The sequence below is a fragment of the Neofelis nebulosa genome, chromosome 6 (assembly GCF_028018385.1).
Source record: "Neofelis nebulosa isolate mNeoNeb1 chromosome 6, mNeoNeb1.pri, whole genome shotgun sequence".
Taxonomy (NCBI): domain Eukaryota; kingdom Metazoa; phylum Chordata; class Mammalia; order Carnivora; family Felidae; genus Neofelis; species Neofelis nebulosa.
Genome location: NC_080787.1, coordinates 136,388,891 through 136,407,486, shown reverse-complemented (window position 1 = coordinate 136,407,486; position 18,596 = coordinate 136,388,891). Strand labels below are relative to the sequence as shown.

Below are 18,596 nucleotides of genomic sequence, written 5' to 3'. Positions count from 1 at the left end.
TCCTATGTAATAGATTAAAAGTACATATTTGGTTTTCTATCATTGGTCCTGAGCTAGAGGGAGGACCAAATTAGGGAAGCTCATAGATATTAGTCAAGTGCTGGCCATTTTGGTCTGATTGTTAGGGTGTTATTATTCATCTTCCTGGACCAGTTGTTGGAGATAGTGGTCTGAGTTCCTACAAGTCTGACTTACAGTTGGCTTTTGGGGATGGTTACTGTAGTTAATGCATTGGTCCCCTGAGCTGGTTGCTGCAGATTATGTGTCAGAGTTCCAATTCTTATATGTGATCTGGTCATTGTACATACAGTCTCACATACACAATGATAGCTATGGTTTTTTAAGGCAAAGTCATAGATAAAGTTGGGTAGATCTCCATGACTTACTCTAGAGCGACAAAACAAGCAGAAGATTGATACATGTTATTCTTCATATCATGTAAAAACAAACAAAAACCTATGTCAACAATATTATGGATGTTTAGTGAACATGATTATTCAGCAAACATTAGATATAAATGTATACGTTTAGTGGCAGTCTTAGAACAATATAAAAAAAAATCGCATGATGGAAAGCCCAAGAGAATCACTGAGACACTGAAGGAACACTTGTGGTTGATTCCTAGACCCAAGGGATGGTGGCAGAGGGGGCAGCTCTTTGTGGAGATGTTCGTATATGTGTGAGGGACGATGGTCTTTGCAGGTGAGTGGGACCCTGATGTGGCAAGAGAAGGGGAGTGGGCCATTCTCCCCTGAATTACAGGAAGAATTCTAAGAATTTTGAATTTTCAATTTTTATTTATAAATTTTATTTTTTAGTGTTTATTTATTTTTGAGAGCAAGAGAGAGAGAGAGTGTGGGGGAGGGACAGAAAGAGAGGGAGACACAGAATTCGAAGCAGGCTCCAGGCCCTGAGCTATCAGCACAGAGCCTGACACGGGGCTTGAACTCACAAACTGCAAGATCATGACCTGAGCTGAAGTTGGACACTTCACTGACTGAACCACCCAGGCACCCGTGAATGTCTATTTACAAATTTTAAGTCCGCCTTCCAGATGACTATGAAGGTATCAAGCCATCTCGATGATGACGAAATAGGTTTAATTTAACATATTTAATATACTTAATTTATTAGCTTGATTTATAATCTCAAAGTATTCCAACATGTGGTATGTGGGCCCCTATCTGTTCTTCAACTGCCCTGATAGTGCCTGTACCGTGCTGAAGTGTGGGCCGGGGGCAGGGGAGACTGAACTTTTCAGGCCAAAGAAAAGTGTTGTACCAGTAGCTCCCCAAGCAGAACCTGTCTTACCTTTTCTCTGTCCCCAAACCTGTCCACACAGTGCAGTCTAGCTGTGGCCCTTATGGGCCTACATTGCAAACCATTGCTGCCTGATACCTTATTTCTGGTTATAAGGGAAGCATATAACATGAATCTGTATCTAATAAGAAAGGTAAATGGTCCCACAAATGGTATTTCCTTGAATACATCAAAATTAACCCATTCAGTTTGTTTGTTTGTTTTAAAAAAGCAAAAACAAAATGGAAATCGATTAGAGGGTTAGGAGAAAGGAACTTTCACTATCTAATTTTGTTTCCTTTTTCTTTACTGGAAACAACGTCAAGCTTTCCAAAAAGTTGCAAGTATCACACAAAGAACTTTTTTCTTCTCTGAACTACTGGAGTGTAAAGCTCATATGATGCCCCATCAACCCTGAATACTTAAGCGTGTGTTTCCTATGAACAAGGACATTCTTCCACACAATCAAAATACAACCATCCAAACTGGGAAATTAACATTCTCAGATCATCAGACCTCACTTAGATTGCACCCACTGTCTTAGTAAAGAACACATGAGTCCAGGCGTGACCTGATGTCTGCGACTCACCAGCCTCGTCTCCCATCATGCCCCTGGCTCGGGGGGCTCCTGCCCAGCTGTCTTTCAGTACCTCAGATGTGTGCAATGCTTCTGCCTGAGGCGTTTGCACGTACAGTTCCTCTGTCTAGAACACTCCTTCTCCAGGCTTCACTTGCAACCCTGCCCTTCTTCCAGTCAAAACTAGTCACTACCCTAGAAAGGCCTTCCTTAACTTCTCTCACCTAAATTATCCCCTGCCCCCAACTTTCTTTTAAAAAAAACGATTTATTTTAGATTTTTGGTAAATTTTATTTAAATTTCAGAATACATACATGAACATAGTTCAAAATCAAAAGAAAAAACAGTGAGATACGGTGAGAAATTTTCCTCTTTCATCCTCGCAGTTTACCATCCTCCTCCTCCCTCCACCACCCCCTCCCCGCCACAGGTAACCAATGTCATTATTTTCTTGTGTTTACTTCAGAGTTTCTTAATTTTTTTGTCTTTGCTGGATTTGGTTTTTATTTTTAATTATTGATTTTTTTTAACAGGTAATACACTCGCATGATTCAAAATTTAAAAGGAAGTGAGGAAAGAGCATACAGTTCAGTAAGCTTTCTTATAAAACCTATGCTTCTTTCATTGCATTTTTCATGGTATATAGCTGTGCTTTTATTTATTTTTTATTCATTTATTTATTTTTTAAAAATGTTTATTATTTTGAGAGAGAGAGAGGGCGCACACGAGCATGAGTGGGGTAGGGGCAGAGAGAGGGGGACACAGAATCTGAAGCAGGCTCCAGGCTCTGAGCTGTCAGCACAGAGCCCGACGTGGGGCTCGAACTCACGGACCATGAGATCATGACCTGAGCTGAAATCGGACGCTCAACCGACTGAGCCACCCAGGCGCCCCACTGTGCTTTTGTTTGTGAGATTATTCGTGAAATATCTACTTCTCCTTCTAAGTTCTGTGGAAGTGAAGAAAATGATATGTTGCTTATCATCATACCCAGAGGGCCTAACATAGTATCTGGTACATAGTAGAAGCTCAGTAAAAATTTATTCAATGAATGAATACATGAGAAAAGTGAATAAGGTCCTGTTTTTCTGTTGGATGTTTATGCAAATGAAAGTAATATTTTAATCAAATTTTCAATAGTCAAATCATAGAAATGGAAATTTTAGGAGTTTTGGACTCCCCAAGAAAGAAAGATAAGAAGGTGTGTTAGAAAAACAAAAACCAATATATTTGTTATGATCTAGTATTAAAGGCATGATTCCATGAGGCCGAAAGTATTCATATATTTTTTCTTTTACGTGTACCTTTTATCCACTGTGCCTATGTAGTATATTACCTGCTATTATGATTTATTTCCAAGTAATTTGAAGTGAGACATATGATGAGTAGATTCTGGTAAGATACATGTAGGAGTGTTTCGTTCAAACTTTCTTATTTTATTCAAAATTACTTAAGAAACACCTTTATTATATTTAAGATATATCTTTATAAGAATGATCGTTGAAAAGTTATGGGGGATATTTTGTAATGCGCTATACATTGTAAATAGTCACTGTAATTTGTATTATTGAGAAAACACAATATAAGTCATTTAAAGTTTTTTAAAAAATTTTTATGACAATTTTTTAAGTGTTTATTTATTTTTGAGAGAGAGAAAGTGAGTTGGGGAGGGGCAGAGAGAGAGGGAGACACAGAGTCCGAAGCAGGCTCCAGGCTCTGAGCTGTCAGCACAGAGCCTGACGGGGGGCTCGAACCCACGAACGTCATGACCTGAGCTGAAATCAGATGCTTAACCCACTGAGTCACTCAGGCGCCTCTGAAGTTTTTTTTTTTTTTAACTAAAATTTAAATTTTGGACTGTCCTTTTTATGAAAATTAAAGAAAACATTAAATATATGATTCTTATAATTATCTTGCTAAAATCATATTTGATGTACAAGTCTTTCGAAAATTCTATTGACCTATCATTGAGCTCCATGCATTTAACCTAGAGACCGCAAACACACTGAATCACAGAAAATAAGAAGGGAATTAGATTCATTCAATTCTTAAGGAGAAAATGGAAATATTATTTCGTTCTTATTGTTTTCAGGATCACTGGGTATACAATAAGAGAGTCTTCTCTAGTATAACCTTATGTCTAGATGTATACAGACTCTTACATATTTAATAGATTAAATATCTATTAATACTATTATGAAGTATAAATTATAAAACCCTCTTATATAAAGTTCTTTTATAAATGAAATACTTGTTTTAAATAATATGAGACAAATTACTAATACAGAAAAGAACTTCTTTTCCACTCCCAAGATAAAAACTAGATGTAAGTTGCTAGATGCTTCTGTATTTTATAAAGATTACAGCATACACAAAAACTATTAGTGCTCATACACTGGTTGGTTGGTTGGTTTGTTTTTTCCTGAACTGTGTTTTTATGTTCACATAGGCTGGCCCTCGTAATTGACTACTAAAACTAAAGCATATGCCATTATGTTTTGTACAAATATACTTTAAGAAGCAGCAGGCTTCCCTATTTTCCTCCCCAGAGTAACAAACTTTGTGCCTTTAGTGCAATGCACATGTGCTAGGGTATAATTTAAGCCACATAAAAAAATTACAAATTTTTAACTAGGTTTATTAAAATAAGTAAAAAGAAAAGGTGAGTTTAATTTTAACAATATTTTTTTTAGCTCACTATATATAAAATACAACGGTTTCAACACGTAATGAATGTAAAAAATGATCAGTGGGATATTCTACATTTTTTAATACCAAATTTTTGAAATGAAGTGTGTGTTTTACACTTACCGTATATCTCAGTTTGGGCCAGCCACATTTCACGTGCTCAATAGCCACATAGGACTAGTTGCTTCTATACTGCACAATGCTGGTAGACTTTGTAGAAAGGGAGGAAAGAAGGAAGGGAGAAGGGAAAGGAGGGAAGGAAGGAAGCAAGGAAAAAAGAAAAAAGAGAGAAAGAAAGAAAAAAAGAAAGAAAAACATTAGGCATGAGTCCATCAAAGCAATAGCAATGTATTCTTCAAAGGTAAAAAGTACGCATTAATTATAATTAAGGAATCAGGGCAAACTGTATAGCTTTGTTCCTACCAATGTCTTGAGTGTCTCCCATAGAATATGAAGTGCTTAAGGGCAGGGACTTATACACTTCATTATTGTTAGAGCCTAACACAGTGCCCGGCATATATTAGACACACATATATATTTGTTATGAATATGCAAATAAGTGAATTAATAGCTGTATTATATCCCAAATACGGTTACTTTAAAAACTAAAGATACCCAGTTGGTCACTTACGTATTAGCAAGGGATTTAGGCAGAATACACTGGATTTCCATACGTAGAAATAGAAGTTGCCTTGTGTTATCAGTACTTATGAAATCATTTAAAGATATGAGAAGTATCCATCTAAGACCATCATAATGAAGTATGCATTTAAAAAGCAACTTTTTAAAAAGATGACCCTTAGGTACCTAACTTTGGAAGATTATAGCCAAGCCCCCAAACTAAATAACTTGATTAAATCCTTCATAATAAAATTTTTGTATTGAAAGAAAGACTTTAAAAAATATATGCTACTGTATCTTTAGCTCATGTTATTTTTAGAGTTTCTTTCTCTTTTTCCTTTATTTTTATTTTTTTTAATGTTTATTCATTTTAAGAGAGAGAAGTCGAGGGAGAGAATGCAAGCGGGAGAGGGGCAGAGAGAGAGAGGGAGAGAGAGAATCCCAAGCAGGTTCCACGTTCAGCATGGACACTGACTAGGGACTTGAGCTCATGACCATAAAATCATGACCTGAGCCAAAATCAAGAGTCGCACACTTAACTGACTGAGCCACCCAGGCGCCCTTCTCTTTCCTCTAACTTAATGTATTAATTTCATAAGAGTGTGACTTAAATTCTGAAAAAAGATTGAATTCCCCAAGGAGAAATCAAATTCAGTGTCTCAAAGAATCAAATTGCTTGGGATTCAAGGACAAGTGAAGTATGTATTTCACATTTAAAAGGAGACTTATAATGAATGCCCTCACCTGCTTTCTCGTAGCTCAAACTAACCAGATATTACTTTAATCTAAAAATGTTACCGAGTATGTCCCTAAGACATCTTTAAAAATAAGAGTTATGTTTTTCTTTTTGATTTAAAAAAACATTTCCTCTCCATGACAAAACAGTTATAGAAAGGCTATAAAGGAGAAAGTTATAAATCATCCATAATGCCACTATTCAGAGCTAGTTTAATATTCTAGTATATTTTTCTGAAGTCATTTTGAAGAATATAAATATATATGACCTCTATAAAAATTATTGTATTACATATATAACCTATGTCTCACCATAGCATAAGCATTTTATATTCATAAATGCTCGTTGCAAATAAAGTCTTAGTGAGTGCAAAAGATCTCTAAGAATTGTTTATGTGCACATGTAATGAAGTGACATGTTATTCACACCATTCTACTTTTTGTGGAAGAAAGCATTGACAATTCTTGATAGAAAGTGGACCCCTACACCTTTCCCCTCCTTTCTCCAACACCCAGAGGCTTAATTATTGTTGGTACAGAGGTTTCAGATGTTGGTAAGTTATTCCAAGTGAGACAGAAGAATGGATTTTGTGTTTTGCTTCTGTAAAGAAGAGAGGATGGGAAGACAGAAAGAGGCCAGTAAAATGGCAGAGTGTGATGTGATGTGGATTTCTATGTCTTCATCAGTCATCTCTGATGATTAAGGTCATCAGTCAGTTTCTACTAAACTCAAAAATGTTCAGGGTGAGTGTTATTTTTATGAAAATTGATGACGGTGCTTGGTATAAAGATTCTGTTTTAGGTTGACATGGATGAATAGTCATGAACAGTTGCAGGGGTTGGGGACAAAGGGTCATGAGACGGTAAGCCCTTGGGAATTCAAAGTTATATTAGGAGGGTTTTGGGCTACTACTGGACCTATACTAGGTGGGATCATTTTCTTTGGTCCCAGGACTTTCTTTTTGGAAGGGACGTATTTACCTTTGATTTTTCTGTTTTACTCCTCTATTTGCTCAGGGGGTGGGGTGTATCTCAGTCTCTTTCATATCCTCCTCATTTTCCTGTCTCTCAGATGCATCATCTTTGATCTTTCTACCTTAGTTATTTTTGTAGTTTTTTTTTTTTTTTTTTTTTTTTTTGTAATTTGTAGTTTGCACCAGCATTTTTGTAGCTTGGAATCGTCTTCCTCTGCGTGCTTCCTGTCCATACCTGTCGGGCTAAAGGCTTCTGCCTTCTCCAGGTTCTGGCTGTAACTAGATAGATCATGATGACCTTGCTGACTGTGTTTCCTTCCTGGCCTCACAAGGTACAACTGTGCACCTGAACAAATTAAAAGCAGACAAACAGTGCTTTCCAGACCTTGTGTCTGTATTTGCATTTTGATTCAGGTTTGCTATTTTTCTCTACCACATCCCCTAAGTTTATAATGATGTTCAAGTTGGAAAGTCTTCTGTTTTATAAAACTTTGTGGGGAGATAGGAAAAACGGTAATTTACAGCATCATTCGATGAATTAGTACTACAGTCGGTATAGATTCTTAGCATCAATTTTACCAATTGTCTAGAAAAAGAAATATTTAAGGGTTCATTTTTCAGTGTTTTCTTTTTTTTGTGTGGAGAGTTAGAGAGTATTATAAAGTGTCTCTTATATAAGCACTATCAGAATATAAAATAACTCACTTTGCAAAATGGTGGCATGTTTCATTTATTCTTCCTGGGTGATTGTTCGTCCGTGAAGAGTGTTGTAAGGAGAAGTTCTGTACAAGGCAGTCTGGAGTAAGAGCCTGCCGTGCAAGGCTCAGGTTACTTCACATCTGTTTCAAAATAAAACCATCAGTCATAAGGCTGTGGTCTGCCTTATCAAAATGCTTTCTAACTTCTGTGAACGGTGACTTTCTCGATGTGACATTTTAAGGAGACTTATAGTTATTTGGAAATTCACTGTAATGAATGAGCTGTATAGAAACCATTTCTGGCTTCTAGAAAAGAAAATAAAAATATAGCAAAAAGACCCCACTTTACTTTAATCCACATTCAGATCTAGCTATTCTTTTCTGGATGTTTCTATTTATTTTACTAGCATATGTTAAACAAATATTTATTCAGTGGCTATGATGATCAGACACTGTGCTAGAAGCCAGGAATAAATAAGACAAATAGCCTCTTGATGGTAAAGTCACAGGATTTATGTTTTTTGTATATTTTCCTGGAGTCTTGGTGGTACCAGCTCAGCGTTTGATTTTTTTAAAACTGCTTTTCATTGCTCTACATGCCAGCTACCAGTAATCAAATGACTTGTGATGTGACTTGGGGATTATTTATAATTTTCCTGGCCAGACGACAAAGAACATGAAAAACATATCCCCCCGAAAACTCATCCATCCTATGCTACTTGAATAAACTGGTCTTCCATATTTAGGCTAAAGGAAAAAATAAACATGAAACCTAAGGTTTTTAACCTTTAAACATTTTGTGAATTGCAGTATAATAGGTAGTGTTGAGAATATTAAATATCACATAAGAAAAGATAACAATGTCAAATACAACATGTTGTATTGTGGTTTTCAGATAATAAAGCTAAGGATTACTGTTTGAAATAAAAGGAAATAGTGCATTAAATGTAGGGCTTAAATTGTTTTGGTATGCTGCATGAACAACATCCTATAACTTTGGGGAAGGGCCTTATTCTCTTGTGAGTTACTTCAGTGATATGAAAGACTGATACATATAAGCTAAGCTTTATGCGCAGAAAAAATAAGTTGAGACCACATCCTCACATCCACTTTGCACCCCAGTCATCCAATTAGGCTCCCTCCATCTAAATGTCAGCTTATTAGCCAGCCAGCCAGCTGGTCTAAATGGTTTCAAGAAATAATTGAGAATAGCTTCAACTCCACTTGTGGTGTGGACTTTTATGCCATATAATAAAAAATGCAGTCTAACATCTACTGGGCTAGATTTACTTACAGATGTAAATCAAATATCATCTGGTAAAAGAGGAAGCTTTCATACTTTTAAAAGAAACCTTGAAGATTCAGACTCTACCCCATTCTAAGTTCTTTTAAAGCATTTGGAGAAAATAGGCATTTCTAAGCAAAGGGTCTCATGGGTTCTTTTTTGTAAGTTTTGCACAGATCTTTTCTATTTCAATAACTTCTTTACATATAACACCATACTTTTATATTGCACATCATATTTTGTCAACGTACTTTGACATATCATCTATCATGCTTTTCATGGTAACCTCAAGGAGACAGGTTGATGTTCCCCCAAACTTGCATGACAAGCAATTTATTAATAGAGTAAGGATCGGAGCTCCTGTACCTTGGCTCCGAATTTGGGGTCCCTGAAGTAACGTTATGCAGGCTTGTTCTTTATTTTGTTTTAATTCCATGCATTTCTTCTAGAAGGTCAAGATAACTAAAGGAAGAATGGATAGGCTTTGAGGAATATACTACTGAAACTCAGTAGTACATAAGATTTTCTTTCTCAATGTAACAAACCAAACTCCATAAGTACTTTAAAATAGCACAAAAGATCAGTCAAGGCTTAAAAATAGCTGAGGAGAGAGATTCTGCTGGACTATAGAAATCACCTGGCTCAAAAAACTATGTACGAGGTTCTCTCAAGAGTACCTGAGGTGACATCTTGAAACTTCTGAAGAAGGCAAAGGTAAGTTTGATCAATTCTTTTTCAGCCTGTTTTATTGAAAATTACTCTAGAGTGTTCATGCACTATTTCCTGCTGTTGCTCCCCTGGGAGGGGAACATTCCTCCACAGAGGAGAACTAGTGTGTGTTTATGTGGGGGCCTGGGGATGATGCTGACAGAGCTCGAGGGAGAGGGAGAGTTACACTTGCGACTGGTCAACATCCGATACCACACGAGGGGTCCCAACTTACACTCTCTGGTTTCCTCCTCTCACTCTTTTCCTCCTCTTCTTTTATGCCTTTCTCTAAGGAGCGTTCATTTGGGCTTCGTGATGTGAGAAGAAGAGTGAAAAGGGCCCAAGGATTCAGTAGTTTCGGAAAGTCATAGGAGTAGCTCTAAGATTTGGTGAAAATGGATGCAAGAGGAAAAGGAGATTCAAGAATTAAGGATTACTGGGAGTTGGCAGATGAGTTTGAAAAGATGCAGCCTGGTTGTACCATCTTGTTCCCACCTTGTTCCAACACCCAGCCCATCCACCCGTCCTGAGCAGACCTGCACCTGGGGTGGGGTAGGCAGGTGTCAGGGTGTCAGGGGGACTCTAGGCTCCATGGGTGGCTGGACAGGAAGTGCAGAGGACTCTGTCTTCTTTGCACTCGACCAGAGTTTGGGGTCCAGCACTGGAGGGTGCTGGGGTGAAGGAATGAAAAGGATTCTGGGAACATGCCAATTCAGAAATCCGTAGGTCCTTGGGAAGATCAATATCAACCGGCTTCAGTGAGCCTGCTCTCAAGTACAGTTCCTGGTACTCAAGGAACTGAAAGGCACCTGAACAGGTGGCCAGATGCCTCTCTACTTCTGATGCTGGAAGGGCAGACAGAGACGAGGAAGTAGAGAGAGGCTTTTCTCTGCTTCCAGGGAATGAAAAATGGAGAGATCAGCTGGGGTTAGGGGTACCAAAAGCCGTGGTGGAGAAGCAAGGTCTTCAGCCTTCTCCACCCATCCCACAACTGCCCCTCCCTGTCATCATCAGTTTCTTTCTATCTCTGCACTGCATTTCTGGACCTAGATCTACCCAAGAGAAGAGAGTGGGGCAGGCAGTTGGAGTGTAATGTTTCACATTCACGATCACATTTGACCGAGTCTTCAACCTAGGTGGTGGGTTTGCTTGTTCCAGATTTATGTATATGGAAGTAGACTCAAGGAAGTTGGGAAACCTGCTGTTACCCTAAAATGCATCTCCCCAACCCTCTGTAACTTGATTTACCCGTACGTGTGGGGTTGGCTGGAGGGCAAATGGGATTCGGTTGCAAGTCAGAGAAGAGAGGTGAGCTGGGACATTCTGAATCTTGTAGTCAGAGGGAGGGGAAGGGGGATTTGTATGTATTTTGTACGTAGGTATTTCAGAGTTTGCCCGTGTTTGTTACCTTCCTCCACTAAACTGTAAGCATCTTGAGGAGTTGTCTTTCTCTCACCATCTAGCACACTCTATAACTGTGGGAGAATAAATGTTGAACTTGAGAACTGCCCACGAATCTATTATGACAGTGTTATTGGCACACACGGAAAACGCTACTGAGAAGGTGGCAGGTATTAAGATTCTCAGTTGCTGCCCCTGTGTAAGCTGTGTGGTTGTTGTTTTTTGAGGTAGAATAGGCAGGAAATGCTTCTTCATGGGGGGGACAGGGGGAGGGGTGGTGATGGTACTTAGTGCCTCATTTAAAAATTGGCCCTTATTCAAAATTATTCATCTGAGTTATACTGAGAGATTTAATGAAATGTTTTCGAGATGAACCAGGTAGAGACGATGTCACCAAGATGATCAATCATTGACCTTTTAATATTAAATTAGAATAAATTCAAAACTAACACTAGAAGAATGCTACTCCTGCTCCTTCCAATGTTCATTCGATAAAGGAGAAAGAAAAGGAATTATATCCGTCTCACAGCGACTCGGGGCTAGACTTCCATAAATCTCCAAGAGTATTAGGGTCAATGTTACTGGTGGAGCAAATATTGAGAACTATAGATTCTTGTCAGTTCTCTGGTCCTCGTGACGCTGGGCTTTGCAATTTTCATCATCTTGTCTGTGCACTTGTTATGTTTCCTGTTACACAGTAAGCAGCCAGAGATACTTGTGTGTTTTGCTCTGTACTCCACAGTTCTTGCGTGTGTTTGGCGCCCAATATGGTCACAACGCGACCACCAAAATCAGGACATTAACAAGGATGCACTTCTGCCTTCTGATCTTCAGACTCCATTTGAGTTTTGCCAGTTGTCCCGATAATGTCCTTTACAGCAAAAATACAGGATACAGGAGGACATTTGCAATGTGACATCTGCCAACCTTATTTAATGACTGCCTTCTCAATTTCTATTCTACGTGAAAACTAAACACTCTACACAAATGAATTACAGCTTCTAACCAGGTGTCGGTCTTCATACAGAAGGTGTATACAATATGTTCAACCAGGCACACCCTTAGAAATCAGCCCTGCTTATGTTTGCAATGAACAAACAGGGTTGAGTCACCACGCATTAAGAAGAATTTCAGTAATATAGTTCAAACAATCTTCAGGATGTTCTTTTCTCAGGAAGCTCCAGTTTTGAGGCTTGGAGTCTGCTCATTGTAGTTTCACATTTCTGACTGGAAAAAACTTCATCAGTCTTAAGAATAGATTGTTCCCGTAGGGGGCCAAGCATCTGTGCACTGGTTCTTCGGGGCAAGTACCGCCTGCATAAGGCATGAGAGCTAGTGATGGCACAAAGGCCCTGGGGTCTGTCCTTCACCTTGCCCTTTCCCTCTGCTCCATCATACGAGGGGGCTTGTGGCCTTGTCACTAGGGAATATTGACTGGTGTGAAGATGTCTGCCTGTGTGTAAAAGCTGAATACAGGCTGTCCCAGGGTGAGGGGAGTTGCCTGAGGCATAAGGGAGTGCCACCCCAGCGGAAGCGGGGGGGCACTCATGGCAACATGAAATTTGGATGGACTATGGGGCAGTGTGACGGTTTATACGAATCTCTGCTTCAGAGAATTGAAGATGACAGAATAGAAGACAACTTAACTTTCCATTTTGGTTCTGAAATACTAACAATAGCATCTGGTCAGACAGATTAAGGCTCAGTTTTAAAATTATTCAACCAAATTTCTTTTTGAGCTGTCTTGCTAAGGGGGAACACAAAACCTTTGGTGGAAATATACGTTTTCTTCATTGGATTAGGTTACAACTGCTCCTTTTTTGAGCACCACTGTTATGTCGGGAGCTGTTCTCGATGCTGGGCTTCCAGGGATGAAAATAGTTCTCGTGCTTAAGAGTTACAGAGCTTGTCAGGTGCCAAGGAGATAGGATAATAACTAGTGTAGCAACACGGGATATTCAAGTGTCAGGAGTGGCCAGGAGATGGGCTTTATAGTTTACAAACAGCTGTATTTCTCCTTTTTATATTTTCAGATCAGTTTTTTTTTTGTTAGCTTTATTAATTTATCAAATTTATAGAGTACACTTACACTTATTTTTACTCTTAAAACCTAGTGTTTTCTGAATTTGGAGGGAGGCATACTCACTTAAATCCTTAGAAAGGGTAGCTCTTCTCTCTCTAATGTATGCCCATTCTTGCCTGTGTCATGAAAAGGACCCCGGATAGTGTTCCCAGAGGATTGTGGGGAGATGCCTGGGAGAAATGAGAATGGGACCAGTGACAGGCATTTCACATCTCTGGGAAACTGCAATCATACCTGTTCCCACAGGCCACAGGCTGTGTAGCCACACGTATGGTGCGTAAAATAAACAGTGAAATCTCAGGAGAGGGAAGGTAAGGAATGGGTGGAGTGGGGGTGCTTTTCTAGAAGAAAATTAGGTGCTGTTACACTATTATCCCAAGAAGGAAGAATAGAGAGCAAATTTTAGAGCTAGACTCCTTGAGTTCAAACCTTGCGTTCTTATTATTAGGTGACCCCTCTTGTGATCTCTCCGAACCTCATTTTCCTGATAGGCAAAATATGGTAGTTAGAAGGTTAAATATGTACAGTCTAGCAATTGCAGAATTAGGCATTTACCCAAAGGATACAAAAATACAGATTTGATAGGTTACATGTACCCCAATGTTTTAGCAGCATTATCAACAATAACTAAACTGCGGAGAGAGCTCAGATGTCCATGGACTGATGAATGTATATAGAAGATGTGGTATATATACACAATGGAATAACACTCAGCCATCAAAAAGAATGAAATCTTGCTATTTGCAATGATGTGGATAGAGCTAGAATGTATTAAGCTAAGTGAAATAAATCAATCAGAAAAAAGACAAATACCATATGATTTCACTCATATGTGGAATTTAAGAAACAAAAGAGATGAACTTATGGGAAGAGAGGAAGAGAAGAGAGGGAAACAAACCACAAGAGATGGTTAACGATAAAAACAAACTGAGAGCTGAAGGAGGGAGGTGGGGGGGGATGGGCTAGATAGGCGATGAGTTTTAAGGAGGGCATTTGATGTGATGAGCACTGGATATTGTATGTAAGTGAGGAATCACTGAATTCTACTCCTGAAACCAGTATTGCACTAACTAACGAGAATTTAAATAAATTTAAAAAAAGGAAGGATAAGCATGTGAAGCTCTTGGCTCAATGTCTGTGTGCTAGCTGAAGAGGAGGCCAGATGATAATGACAGTGTGGTCCCAAGCATTATGTGAAGGCTTCACGAGATGGATGATCTCGTGGTTTTTGATCTCCCGAGATGTAGAGAAGAGGAGAGGTGATTACAACAGCATAAAAGAAATGCTGTTTTAAGGGAAGTGAAGAGTGTTTTGAGAGCTCACAGGATATATCTAAAACCCAGATCTGGGAGGTAAGGTAAGAGTTCTCTGAGGAAGGAATATCTCATCAGAAACTTTAATTCGCGATGAATAGATGCAGTCCAAGCAACGGAGAAGGGGCTAGGGTGGGAGAGAACAGAAAAGCATATGGCAAGGCACAGAGGAGCCCAGAGCACAGTGATCTCAAAGGACTAGGAGACATTCTGGAACGAGGGAATAGGCAAGTGCAAGGTGGGGAGTTACAAGGGATGAATCTGCAGTATGTGGGAGAAAGGACTGTTGTTCAAGGTACAGATTTTTTGCTACATTCTAGCCTGCTTGGGGAGCCCTTGTGAAGTTTTAAGCCCAAAAGAACAAAATTTGCCATTTCAAAAGCTTTCCCTGAAAGCCGTGTGAACTTCTTGAAGGGAGAGAGTAGGAGTGGAAGACCAGTTGGATTGTTGCAGTAATCCAAAGGGGAGACAATGGTGGCTGGAGCACGGGAGTGATCCATCACCACTGTGGAAAAGCATACAAATGCAAGACATGTTTAAAAGATAGAGCATGGGTGCCTGGGAGGCTCAGTTGGTTAAGCATCCAACTCTTGGTTTCAGCTCGGGTCATGATCTCACAGCTCATGGGATTGAGCCCCATGTGGGTATAGAGCAGACACTGCTTGAAATTCTTTCTCTCTGCCCCTCCCCCACTCATGTATTCTCTCTCTCCCTCTCTCCTCTCCCAAAATAGATAAACATTTAAAAAAAAATAATAATGAAAGGTAGAGTAAATAACATTGCACAGTAGATTGTATGTGTGGAGAAAAGGAGAGTTCAGAATGAAACCCAAGATTCTGGGGCTTTGACAATAGAGCATGTAGCTTTATCTAACCATTAAAATGCTTTTGGCTACAAATAGTGGGAAACCTTGGGTCAGAGATTTAAACCAGTGGTTCTCAAAGTGCATTCCTTGGATAAGCAGTATTAGCATCACATGGGAACATGTCCAAGATGTACATTGGCAGGTCTTACTCTAGATCTATTTAATCAAAACCTTGGAGTGGGGTGGCATTTGAGTAGTGTCTATTTTAGAAGCCAGGTGATTGTGGTCGATGCTAAGTTTGAGAATCGCTGATCTGAACCATCTTTCAGGAGAAAAGCAGCCTGAGGAATGGAATGATAATTCTGTTTCTCTGACACTTTTTTAAAAAGTTTATTTATTTATTTTGAGAGAGACAGAGAGAGAGCATGAGTGGGGGTAGGGCAGAAAGAGAGGGAGAGAGAGAAACCCAAGCAGGCTCCACACTGCCAGCATAGAGCCCCATGCAGGGCTTGAACTCACGAACTGTGAGATCATGATCTGAGCAGAAATCAAGAATCGACCGCTTTACTGACTGAGCCACCCAAGTGCCCCTTTCTGACTTTTTTTTAAAACATTCTATCTTCTATCATATCATGTGTTTGTTCTCAGGCAAGCTCCTGCTGGAAATATGAGATGCCTGTAACAGTTTCAAGAGTTAATCCAAGGCCAACAATATTCAAGGGCACCAAAGGTGCCAGTTTCTTTCTATGTCTTTTATTAAGAGTGAGGCACCTTCCCAGAAGCCCCCCAATGTACTTCACCTCATGTCTCACTGGAGAACAGAATTTGATCACACATCCACCCAAACCACTATTGGCAAGGGAAATGATTCTACTGTTAGTTTAATGTACTCTCAACCAACTAGGACATGCCAGGGCTAGGGCTCAGGGATCCCTTGGAGGATGGTGGAAATCCAAACAAAACTGGTTCTATGAGGAAGGAGAAAAGGGCAAGGATGGATTTTGGATAGGCATTCTACTATGTCTGCCACCGCTTTGGCACCCGTCACTGGAATATGGAATACAAGAGGAGAAGCAGAAATAATGGGAATAATAATGAATTCAATTTTCGATGGATTACATGGATTATAGGATTACATCCTGTCGGACATGTAAATGGACACATTCAGAAGGCAATTGGATATGGAGATGAGAAGCTCTGCAGAAAATTCTTGGCCAAAAAGTATTTGAGAATCATAAATTTAGAGCTAGTAGCTGTAGCGAAGGGAGTGGATGAAATCACCCAAGAAGAGTATATATGGAGAAAAGAGGAGTGCCACTAAGAGATCTGTGAGCAAAATAAGCATTTGAGGAATAGAAACATGAGCTAAATCTGAGGAGGAGGTTGAGAAGCACGGCCCAGTGAAGCAGAAGAAAAACCAAGAAGGTGTAGTACTAAGAAAGCCAAGGAAACAGTGTTTTATAAGCCATGAGTGGCCAGCTGCTTCAAGTGCTACAGAAACTTCCAGTAAAATAAAGTTTGTAAAGTGTACATTGTTTTTGTGGAACAGTTGGGATAGAATCCCTATTTCAGTGACTAGATAATGAAAAATGGAGACAGCAAGACAGACAACCTTCTATAGATGTAAGACTGGACAATTCCTTTTTTAAAATAAGAAATGAGGAGGAACTTTCGAAATTATACTTATATAGGACAGAAGCATGGTAAAGTTGAACAATTTCAGGATGCCTTGGTGGCTCAGTTGGTTAAGTGTCCAACTCTTGATTTTGACTCAGGTCATAATTTCGTGGTTCGTGAGTTTGAGGTCCACATTGGGAGGATTCTCTCTCCCTTGCTCTCTGTCTCTCTGCCCCTACCCCACTCTCTTTCTCAATAAATAAATAAACTTCAAAGCTGAACAATTTCTTTCACCTGGGGAAGGCTTTATGGTTTCAAAACCGTTGGGATGAATTGCTTCAGTAGAGGGAAAGGCCAGGGCATTTGTTGCCTAGCAGAAAGCCGGAGTGGAATGGAACGAGGAGAGGAGTCCATGAGTGAAAGAAGAGAGAAGAGGAAAGGAGAGGGTGATACAGACATTTAGAAATCTAGCAGCGTATCATCCAAATGAAAAGACAAAGTTAGAGCACATAAAACTAATAGTGGACAATAGCATGTTTGTTTTGTGTAAAAGTTTACTGTTAATTGCAAGAGGAAGTCAGATAAATGAGAAATTAAGGATTAACCCAGAGCTTGAGAGAGAGAATCAGCGTATTAAAGCCATGCGGTGTCATCTAAAGGATGAAGGTAGTCCTCTAAGTATAATCGAAGGTTTTGTGAGGACCCTGTAGGGAGGGTTTGGCCCGATACACGCTGCTAAATTGCCCTCTATAATGATGCACAATCATTAACTAAATGTCTTTGTTGTCTGTGCCCCAACAAGTACCACATTAAAGTGGCCTTTCAGACACTGGATGACCCAACTGAAAGACCACTTAGTCTATGTCATTTTAAGACATACTTTATTATTTAATTTAGAATTCTGTGTCTCCCAGAATAGTTCTGTTTATGTCGTCTACCCCATCGATTGTTCTGAGGACAAACAAGAGAAATAGGGTTTGAAAAACCTCATCACAGTCAGAGAAGACTGAATTTCAAAAGAAAACTCCTTGATAGATGAAAGCAAATGCAGAGATATCGATACAATAATTAGGAAGTCAACTGTGTTTTCACAGAAAGCATTTTCTGAGTTTTGCTTTTGTCTTAAGTACAATAGATAGTCACATTTAGGTGCCTTGGTGTTTTTCCATTGTGAACTCATTCTTCGTGTGGTAGAGATTTGGCTTTTTGTCGTGTCAGCAAATAAAAGTACAGCCACAAAAATATGTTTCCTCTTCGCTTCTTCTTGCATCATCAATCATGCCTGACGAGAGTTTAAGTGCAAAGTGACTTTAAAATTCTTACACAGCTTGTTCCCAACAAGAGTCTTTGCTTTCATTGTGCTGAGTTCACTTTACAAGTAGAACTTACTCTTAATTCATTAGATGCATCTTATAATTTGTTGTCCTAATTTAAAACATTGTGATTGATTCTTTTAGATCCTGGAGCTGTCATTGAATAGTGTTTGTCTTCAGTAGTAACTCAAGCACATACCACCTGTATACATGCACTTAAACTTAACCGTTCTTCATATTTAGAGAAAATCTTCTTTTGTTGTCACCTGCAGTCATATTTCATAGTTTACATGTTGAGAAGCCTGATTTGTTACAGTATACTCTATTTGTTTGTCGGTTTGTGTATCTATTTCACTTAGTTATTTTATTTAATTCAGTTTTTTCCTTCTCTTAGTATTGCAGATTGAGTTGTCACAAAATTACTGACCCATACCAGTGAACTTACTGTCCCATATCAATTCAATTTTGGTAGGCTTAAT

At 39.1% G+C, this 18,596-nt stretch overlaps 1 long non-coding RNA gene across 1 annotated transcript in view; it reads right to left on the bottom strand.

The window, feature by feature from the left end:
* The window catches only part of LOC131513525 (uncharacterized), a 51,636-nt gene that overhangs the window by 21,166 nt on the left and 11,874 nt on the right, over positions 1-18,596 (bottom strand). The window contains exons 2-3 of the long non-coding RNA XR_009262621.1: positions 7,600-7,733; positions 4,688-4,774 (exon numbers count right to left, since the gene is read on the bottom strand). This is a non-coding gene — a long non-coding RNA (uncharacterized LOC131513525). The remainder of the gene's footprint in view (positions 1-4,687; positions 4,775-7,599; positions 7,734-18,596) is intronic.